Below are 4810 nucleotides of genomic sequence, written 5' to 3' on the forward strand. Positions count from 1 at the left end.
AAGGTAGGAAGGAGTCAAAGATGGTCAAGTATCAGCAAGAGTCTATCAATACTAGGGTGCAATGGTCAATTGGAAGAATGGTTAGAGATGAGGTCAAAGAAGGCACAGCATTCGTGAAGGTCCTTGTTAGTCTGATAATAATGTTGAGTGGGTTGTTTTTTGTTTTTTTTTTTTTGTTTTTGTTTTTGTTGGTGATGGTGCTTGAACTCTGGGCTTAGTCCTGTCCCTGAGCTCTTCAGCTCAAGGCTAATTCTACCACGTGAGCCACTTCTGGTTTTCTGTTGGTTTATTAGAGATATGAGTCCCACGGACTTTCCTGCCTGAGCTGGCTTTAAACTGCATTCCTCAGATCTCAGCCTCCTGAGTAGCTAGGATGACAGGCATGAGCCAACAGCATCTGGCTAATATTGAGTTTTTTTTTTTTAAAGAAACTGAAGCTAGGGAGCTCATGGTGATGACCTTTGAATGTCCTTTAGGACAAAAAAATCTTGGCTACTATGTTGAGTTAGACTAAGAAGGAAGTAAAGATAGATGCAGGGACACCAGTTAGTTGGCTATTGCAATGGTCCAAATGTCACATCACTAGTCTCTTTGCATCCTTATCCATGATAAAACCTTATACAGACCAAATCCAAAATTCCCCATCTGGCTTCTAATAAAATAGTAACAATACTTCAAAAAAAAAACAATACCAACTTTAACACAAGTGTAGCCTGTACCTTGGTTGCCATGGTTACTAGGAGTAGCAGCACAGGGCCCGGACATCAGTTGTTTTCATGAGTCAATCTCCTTTGTCTGTATTACTTTTTTAAAATAAAGAGTTGGATACAATTGCAGCTCTGTCTCTTCTTTGGACACTTCCTGTGATGAGAGACTTCTTTCATTCCCTCTCACCATTTCTAAATGCCAGGCAGGAAGCCTGCAGCTGGCAGTGCTCCATTGTCTTTACAAGGTCTGGGCTTCTCTTTTAGATCAGATAGTAAATGAAAAATATTTACTAAAATGAGATTTTAGAAGGCACATTCTTGCTTTCAGAAAAGCCCACAATCCATTGCATTGTTATTTGAAAGTATATTGCCAGAGATGTTACCGAGCATGGCAGGAAATGTTCTGTACTATTGCATATTAGGCTTTGCCAGGTGTCAGCTCTCCCAATACAGGGGAACCTTTTTTGTGTCATTTTGTGATTTATCTAGTTTCTGGAAAGTGATTGACTTTAAAAATAGGGGGACATTTTTTGTGAATTCCAAGTAGATAAATATATAGATGTCATTTCAAATACCCTTTCCTACACAATACACAGCATTTCTATCTTCATGTTCTGTCTATGTGGTCTAAGGAAATAATCAACTTTTTAAAAATGGCTCTGCTATCTTGCATCCCTTGCCCGAACTCTGGGCCTGGGTGCTGTCCCTCAGCTCTTCAGCTCAAGGCTAGCACGCTACCACTTGAGCCATAACACCACTTCCGGCTTTTTTTTTCTGCTTATGTGGTGCTGAGGAATCGAACCCAGGGCCTCATGAATGCAAGGCAAGTGCTCTACCACCAAGCCACCTTCTCAGCCCCCCCTTGATAAATTTTTTTGGGGGGTTGGTTGTGGGGCTTGAACTCTGGGCCTGGGCGCTGTCCTTGTGCTCTTCAGCTCAAGGCGAGCGCTCTACCACTTGAGCCACAGCGCCACTTCCGGTTTTCTAGTGGTTTATTGGACTTTGCTGCCCGGGCTGGCTTTGAACCGTGATCCTCAGATCTCAGGCTGAGGCCTCCTGAGTAGCTAGGATTACAGGTGTGAGCCACCAGCGCCTAGCTCCTTGATAAATTTTTGTGAGTACTTTTCAGGATGGACAGTCACAGGATAGAATTAAATTTGCTAGATATGTTCTTCAGCTTTCCTTCAAAATGTGAGATATAAGTATGAGTAAGATCTAACTCGTTATGAATCCTTTCAAAATGGCACATTTAAAAATATATAAAACAGCCATGACCAAATCACAGAACTAATTTCATGAGTTAAAAATATCATTCATTTGTAATTGTTTTACTATGTTTTTTTTTTCTAATTTTGTCAGTCATGGGGCTTAAACCCAGAGCCTGTGTGCTGGCCCTGACCTTTTTCACTGAAGGCTAGCACTCTACCACTTTGAACCACAGCTCTAGTTTTCTGGTGGTTAATTGGTGATAAGAGTCTCACAGACTTTTCTGGCTTTGAACCACAGTCCTCAGATCGCAGCCTCCTGAGTAGCTAGGATGACAGGCATGAGCCAATGGCACCCAGCTTCTTTACTATTTTTTTTAATGTCATCCCTTTTGAAGCGACATAAACATAGACACAGATAGTTACCAGCCACTGCTTTTAAATCATCCAAATGGTATCATAGTTCACCAAATACACCTTTGTGAACTGAAGCGAGGAATTTCTAAGAGTGCCAGTGAGTCTGAATCATCTGGCTGGATTCCACTTAGCCTGTGTGAGTGATGGCAGACACAGCTGCAAAACCAGTTTTAGTTTCCTTCTCCTATCACAACATAGGGAGGCACTTGTCCAATCAGTGTCCCACATAGCTCTAACCCATGGCAGGTGAATTCATGTGTACCTCAGTGGAGGAAAGCTGAAGTCTATATTAGTCTGCTTCAACATTTTTTTTCTCTGTGTGTGCCAGTCCTGGGACTTGAACTCATGGCCCGGGTGATGTCCGTAGCTATTTTGCTCAAGGCTAGTGCTCTACTACTTAAGCCACAGCTCTGCTTCTGGCATTTTTTGGTAGTTAATTGGAGATAAGAATGTCATAGACTTTACTACTTCAGCTGGCTTTGAATTGCAATCCTCAGATCTCAGCCTTGGAGTAGCTAGGATTACAGGCGTGAGCCACCCAGGCACCCCAGCCCAGCTCAGCAATTTAAATGAACTGTGTGGATATTTATGCGTTTACTAGAGTATTATGTATTCTCTGGTCCTTCGTATCTTTTTCATGCTGTTAATTTCTATTTTTACAGTTGGGTTTTCGTTCTTAAGATGGACTTTTTTTGTGCCATTCCTCCACCACAATTTGGTATTATACAAATTGCTGGACAGCAAGTTTCTAGACATTTTTAGTGGACATCTATCATGTTTTAGGGACTATATCGTTTAAAAATGAGGTAGTGGGTAAAGGGCCCATGGATTTCTTTGGAGAATGATAGACATATCATAAAATTGAGTGTGGTCAATGGGTTGGTAAGGTTGATCAGTAGGTATTAAGTTATAGTTAGATAATAGAAGTTCTAGTATGCTATTGGCCTAGCAATAAGGGGTGACTACAGCTAGTAATTGTATAATGTATCTGGTAGGGGGAAAACAAAGGAGGAAGTAACAATAATTGATAGGAAATGTACTCATTCCCTTATTCATGTAACTGTAACCCCTCTATACAGGATCTTTACAATAAAAAATATATACTAAAAAAAATAAAACTAAAGGAAGGAATTTGAGTGATTTTTGCCTCAAAAAGTGATACATGTATAAGGAGATAGGTGTGCTTAACCTGACTACACATTATATATGTATAATGAGATATCATATGGTACCCCACTAATATGTATACATTTTGAGATTTCAATATGTCAGTGAAAGGTTCTGGGTTTGATCTCCAGCACCAAATGAACAAATAAATTTAAAAAATGAAAAATAAGTATTTATTGTGGTGATGGGTGCACAGCTCTATAAATAGGCTAATCACTGTTGCATTGTGGGCTTTAAATGGGTGACTTACGTGATATGTACTTTGTATATCAATAAAACATTTACCAAAAAATCAAATGAACTGAGAGAGGAGATTGAAGACAAGGTCTCTATTGGGCATTTATCTTCATGAATTACTCTGAGCCTGTAGTGCCCCAATTTATGCAAATAGATAATGGAGAGATAGTGGCACGTTTTCTCAGGAGACACTATAGCCAAACCACTTGGGTAAAGAATGAGTCTCCTAGTGCTTCTGAAGCTGTGAGGGCAGTTTCATGGGCCTGACATTTGCTTTCTGTATGGACAGCTCTCCCTCCTGCACACAGCTCACAGGGCTACTAGTACCTACAAAGGAATTGTTTTTTATGCTTCTTTCTTGTTGCTCATGTTATCCATTTGAAGGCAATTATTAATGGTAGTAATCCTGTAGAAAATAGATAATCCTTTATAATTAGCCTTGAGAAGTTGACATGTATGTTCTTGGTTAGATCTGTATTCAGCAGAGAAACTTGGAATAACTGCAGGTCCAACTAGTCAATCTGACTTGTAATAGTGAGGACTTCCAGCCAGTAGTCCCATCATCACCTGGGAGCAGATACAGAAATGTCTCCATCCTAGACCTAGTGAACCTGAATCTACATTTTCACTAAGTCTCCAGTAATGCTTGTGTGTATTCATATTTGTGAAACTTCTGTCCACAGAAATTGGGACTGTGAATTCCACCTTTCTGCAGCTACCTTTGAATGAAAGTACTTAACCAATACTGCAATCTCTACCCTCCAAGTCACTAAATGTAAGGGATAATCTTTATGTGCATCAGCACCAATGGACAGGCTTACTTCCTGAAAAGACTTTTTCTTGTGGCTTGTAGTAGGTTATTCTTTCCCTGAGTTACCTCACTGGCCATTTCATCTCAACATCATATGCTGGTTCCTCTTTGCTTTCCTGATCCTTTGACTTTGAAGTGTCTTTCTACCCCTTCTATATCTACCTTTCTATTGGGGATTTTATCTAGTTCTCTGGCTTCTAGACTATCAGCTCACTGATAACTCTCTTTTTCTTGGATTCCAAGCCCATAAATCTAACAGCTCTCAC

This window comes from Dipodomys ordii, unplaced genomic scaffold, assembly GCF_000151885.1.
Source record: "Dipodomys ordii isolate 6190 unplaced genomic scaffold, Dord_2.0 Scaffold150, whole genome shotgun sequence".
NCBI lineage: Eukaryota > Metazoa > Chordata > Mammalia > Rodentia > Heteromyidae > Dipodomys > Dipodomys ordii.